We start from the raw sequence: 6,373 nt of genomic DNA, 5'->3' as shown, positions 1-6,373 counted from the left end.
TAAGCACTCTTCAGAATCCTGGTGAAAAGCCATCTGCGTACCTTTACAGATTGCATGTAGTTCTGAGTGCTGCAATCAGACAGGGTGGAGTTGCAGAGGATGGCTGCTGGGACAATGCACTGATAGCTGACTTGCAGTTCAAAAAGAGAAAAGCAGATCTGTCTCCCTTCTCTGAATTAGCAATATTTATCTGTACAGCTGAAGAAAACCAGGCATCAAAGGAAAGAATAAGAAGGCATCTGGGTATGAGCAATCACCCTTCAGCCTCACTTAAGCTGCGAACAGCAGCACAAAAACAGTCTGCTTATCCCACTAGCTCTTTGAAGGAGGACGTTACCAACTCCCCAAACCTCACCAGTTCCAAGCAGGAAGCCTCAGGGCAGAAAGGTGCCCTGAAACACCTGAAATAGGTGCTCTGAAGAAAGAGATTGCTGCTCTCCAGCACCAGATATCAAAATGGCTAATGATCGGGAAGTGAGGGCACAAGCCGGATTAAGTGACCTTAAGGAGTTGAAAAGACAGATAGGATTAGCTTCGGCCGTGGTATTTTTTTCACTGTGAGGATGATGGCCACTTAGCCATCAACTGTGAAAATCCCCCAAATCCGTCTAGGGTTAAAGGGAAAAGATGAAGGCTGAGGGAAAGACAAGCCAAGTGCCTCAAAATTGTGCCTCAAATCCTCATTGGGACCAATACATTGGACGTCATGTATGCTAATCATGCACAAGAAACCATGTCCAGAGTGAAGCCGTACCACTATGGGTATCAAGCGATGATCAAAGTCCTAGAAGCAAGACGATGACAAGCAGGTTCGAGGGTGTTGGCCCAAGTAAAGGTGAAGGGACTGCAGTGATAACGGCTGGAAGTATGGTAGTTCTCGATGGGTGTGTCAGTGTGGTTGGGCCCCTATCTGAGTCCTGCATGATAGTAGAGCCATCAGGGTAATCTTCCTTGCCCGGAGGGTTAATAGTTGCACGTTGCCTACATTAGTTAACGCTGAAGCGTAAAGCGCAGAAGAGAGAAATAAAGAGTATATTTTGTCAAAAGTAATTATAATTTTGATTGATTGCTAAAAGGTCAAAAAGGTTAAAAAGGTCAAGGGTAATCATAATTAATAATATGTTGACATGTCTAGGTCAAAGGTCATCGTAATTTGTGAAAAATGCTTACGGGTAATTAAGGAAGTAATTAAACATGCTGACAAGTAATTAATAAATATGCTGACAAATCTAGGTCAGCGTATTTTAAAAAGAATTAATTATATAATTATTTAATTGTAATTATTTAGCCATTTTCCAAACAGGGTATATGATTAAAGATATTAATGATGTTAAATGATCGTGTGTGTGTCTGACACACACACACACACACACACATCGCTTAAATCATCACACACCCCACCCTCTCTCTCACACACTTGCTCCAACATACTGTACATAAGTTAACAATTAGCTAACCAGAGGTATGGTCAGTCTACCACCCTTGCCCCCCAAAAAGCACACATATATACAATTGTCTCCAAAAGTCCTCTGTTGACAATTGTTAGTAATTACCACCTTGAGGGCGATATCCCCCACCCCACCCTCTCTCTCACACACTCGCCCCAACATACATATGTTAACAATTAGCTGACCAGAGAGGTATGGTCAGTCCACCACCCTAGCCCCCCATGATCCATGGTTATTATTAAAGGGGTGTACAGCCGGCTTTTTTTTCAATGCCGATTCAGCCGTTGTACTGCTGTTCAGGTTATCAGGACCTGGTCACATCCACTGGAGCTGCGCTACTGAGACCATATCTTTTGATCGGTGTGGTTGGAAAAAGTTTCGCAAATGGTGCAAGGAGTTTGACTACATTGTTCAAATCGGTTTCTTTTCATCAGAGGCTTACACACGAAAATGGAAAAACAGTACATCTCCGCAACAGATATATCGCATCAAAGCCACAATTTTCTCCGAGGACCAGGTTTCACTGCACTTTTCTGGGACTACTGTCGATGACTGCGCATCTGATACTGTAACAAAGAGAACTGTGAAGTGAGGTATGACAGAACCAGTTGGTACATTCTGCTATGCTACTTTAATCAAATCGACGACTTATTTGATGATGCGGTAAAAAACAAAGAAGCGGATGAACATTTTGCTGATCTTTCAACACTGATCCACAAAACTCCTTACGCCCCCCAACCGACCACATACCGTCAACCGCATAAACCCCAGACCCCATGCTGCTATCCCATCATTTATACATTAGGTATGGTCAGACCATCCATCTGACCCTTGACGCCCTCCCACAGACACACACCTCAGAAACACTCATATAAAAGCAACAACTTTCGAAAAGTTTGTCATTCTGAAGTCTGCCAAGTGGTATTACAGCTTTGAAACTCTGTCAGTGGTAACATCGCTTCTTCATCCAAAAGAAAGATCATGGACTTCTCATCGGGTAAGAACTTGGCTTGTAAATGTTAAAATTTCTTCACTTAGATTAGTTTCTAAATATGTAATATTTAAAAGAATGACTTAATCTATCTTACAAATGGGCTAGACCTAAACTTTAATTTTAATACGTTTTATTACAGAACAAGAATATGGTATGCTTATCTGATTGTAATGTTTAGGATATTGTGAGTCTATATTGTGAGTCTTTATATGAGTAATTTTATTCTACCATTTAGAACTTTGTTTTGTCATAAAAGCTACAAAACATAACACTAAGATAACATTTAATTTGTTTCCATCGATTTTAGTCAACAACGTTTTAATTATTTCGGACGATGAATTACCTGACACACAAGTGCAAGACCTACTTCAGGAATCTCGTCCAAAACCAATAGCTGTTGTAGCTCCCCAACCAAGACCAGTACAACAACAAACAGGGGTCAATGAGGATAATACAAATGCTCCAGGTAAGATGAATAGGTATCATCTACTAATTCATTTTATTTTCACCATCTGTTTAGTGCATAAACACATTTTTTCTACAATTTCAGCTTTTTTTTTTAGTTGTGAGTGACATAGCGGAAGTACAAGCGTGGGTTGTACCCAAAGATCACATCAATCAAGAGGATCCTAATCAACTGCGGCTCAGGGACACGCTTGGAGACTTCTATCAAGAATTACAGGTTTTATTTGAAAGCTTTGATAACCTTGATAAATCATTGGAGCAAAACTCTAGTAGGGATTGTGTTTCATCTTTGTGTGATATTCGTGACCGCTTAAATAACTGTGATTCATTAAATACAAGTTTGTTAAGATCATTTTACGATATATATGGCGCAGAAATGTTCTTTTAACGTGTCAGCTTCAGAAGCTAAATGAAATAGTAATTAAGGTAATCCTTATCATATTTTTCAAATAGTGTGTTACATCATGATTCATGCACAACCCTAAATCCATATTTAACTGATGCAATCAACCAACTAAACGAAAGTTTAAGACTACCGCACCAGCTTGTTATTCAGACCCCTAGCTCGGGTTACAGCGTAACTACTGCATCTCCGACTCAACACGACATATTCTCAGAACTAAATCAAAGTCTGTTAAGATTACAGAATACCCTATCTGATTATTACCAACCCACTCAATTAAATTCAGCACTATTAGATGCGGTAAATCATTTGAATGAAAATCTGAGAAGTTCAGACCTAATCATTAGTCAAAATGAACATCTCAGCCAAAATTCCGGTCAAAATTTAATAAATGCGCAGACACAAATGCATGATATATTCCACGAGTTAAATCAGAGTCTGTTAGGGTTGCAAAATAGTCTAAATCAACGAAGTGATTCTGTAGAGTTAAATCCAGCACTATTAGACGCGGTAAATCAGCTGAATGAAAGCTTGGTCATAACTACAGAACAAAACATCAATATTCTCTCTTCCCCAGAAACCGATCAACAACATAGGTCATTACCTCCTACAGATATGTTTCACGATCTTAATCATAGTCTTATATTGTTAAATAATAGTCTAATTAACTTATTTGATCACCCATCCAATGTTTCGCAAAACTCTGATAATCATCACGTCCCTGAAACGTCAAACCCTCAAATAGATATTGATGAGGAAAATCTACCATCTCCTAATGTTCAAAATGTCCAAATAGATGTCGATGAGGAGAATGTACCATCTCCTAATGTTCAAAATATACAATTCGGTAATGGAGTAGATCCTAATATTAGTATAATTAACCGTGATCGATTCAATAACACTGAGATTAGAAGATTTTCCTTAATCGCTAATGTCAACAGCTTTGCTGAGTTTTATAATTATGTTTTAGAGGTTTTAAACAGTCTGATAGATGTGGCAAATGAAATGATTTCGCCCAAAGATGCTGTGTTTGTTGTCATTAGTTGTCAATTTTTCATTGCTCATTCAATTAGTCAATGGGTCCATCAATTTACAGTCTTTTCTTACCATGTTTGAAAATGGCATTCAAAGTAAAAATTTTTACAGACAATACGCTTAAATCAGTGATCCAAATAGTAGGACCACCTCGCGGTGGTACAGCTAGAAAAAAAATAGGTTCAATCTTAATTTTAGAAGCTATTCGGAAGAAAATGAGACATCTATACATATTGACCAATAAAGACACCGTGCTTTGCTTTGTGTGTTACACAACTTATGAATCCTGGAAAAAACAGTTTTCAAATAGAAAAGATCGCTAGGCAAATCCAGAACGATATAGGTTTAACCGACGACACAGCCGTAACCTTCGCTGATGTAGCAAAATTTGAGGCGCGTTTGAACTGTAAAATTTGAAACCATCTACAGTTCAGTCAACAAAGCCGGCAACTCTTTCTTTTAAACCAACAAGAAAATACATTGTACTTGTTTTTACACGACAACCACTATTACGGGGTTAAAAGCATCACGGGGGTTTTGGGTTTCGGAGAACTACTACTAATAATAATAATAATTCTGAATGAAAATGATGAATAAATACATAACAGTTTGAGATTGACACGTTTATGAGCTCTTTCGCTTGCTGTCAATGGGCGCCTAAGAGACATAACATTTTTCGGCTTCAGTAGACACACAATACTTTAGACTGAAACTCGACTGCCCCCTACAGGTATTGAAGGGCATTTTCACAGCTTGCCGCGCGCAACCGCGGCAAGTCGTGGGATCCCTTTTCCGAAAACGTGCGTTTTTAAAGGCCAGATCTGTAGGTTAATATGTATAGGTGAGAACAGCTGATTTACACTTGGGGAGAGTGAAAAATTTGCATTTGAATGTTGTCTGGCATTGTTAGCAAACGCAGTGACACTAAAAGAACAATAGGATTAATAGGAATAGGAGGCACGAAAGAGGAGGATTTTAATTTAGACTATAAAAAAATTAACCTGTGTCTATTTTTAGGCGTGCCAGCTGCCACTTTTTAGTCTTATAATGCCCACATGACATGCTGGTACAGAGCTGGACATAGCTTATCCATGCCAATGATCCCGGGTTTGCACCCTGCACTATAAAATACGAGTACGACGGCCATCCGCGGACAGCAGCTCCTGCCTCTGTCCGCTTGCGCTTGCTCTTCTTTGAAGTCTCTGGGGCGCGTTCCATTTGCCCCGTTTGCATGCCGCACTTCCGCGTTGTGTGCGCGCGTCTCACTCACACCGCATAGTAAAATCCACTGTAAACCAACAAACCCCGAGTATTTTATAGCGCGGATTGGAAGCCCGGGATCTTTAGCAAGGAGAGCTCTTCTTCACCATTCGTGCCTAATTCCGCAGCCCCGCTTCTTCACATATCTGAAGGAGAGGCCGCCTAACTAGTGAGCGAGGAGCGATATTGATTTGGGCGCACGCCGTGACAGGCTGAAAAAAAACTATTGTCTTCAAAAATGTAACAGATGAGGACTCTGATTAATGTGCAAAAACTATATATATATATATATATATAGTTCATTCCTGTTTTCTGATGATGTCAACACATTTTTACATTTTAAATAAGACATGTTGGCATATTCACGAATCAGGACATTCGCATAGTTAAGACTATCAGATAGCCTACTATCAGGAAATTAAATTAATTTCAACACCATGTAAACCGAGGCATTGCCATGTCTTTCACTGTTTTGTCCCTGTTAAAACATTACAAAAAATATATAAGAAACTTATGAAGAATTTTAAAGCACGAATTTGGGCATCTCATTTCGTCATTATGAAAAAAATATGAAGCACATATACACACATTTATCATGAAAGATCTGTTGTAAAGCAAAATAAAATTCATGTTTGCTTCAGCATTGGAAACAATATTGTAGCGTTTTTATCGCCGTAAAGGAAGGTGGAGAGACGAGTGAGCTTATTTGCTGGCAAATGCAAATGGCTGGGAGTATTTTATTATGTTGTAGCACAATCTCGCAACAAG

Source organism: Clarias gariepinus, chromosome 11 (genome assembly GCF_024256425.1).
Source record: "Clarias gariepinus isolate MV-2021 ecotype Netherlands chromosome 11, CGAR_prim_01v2, whole genome shotgun sequence".
NCBI lineage: Eukaryota > Metazoa > Chordata > Actinopteri > Siluriformes > Clariidae > Clarias > Clarias gariepinus.
This window is presented reverse-complemented; position numbering follows the sequence as displayed.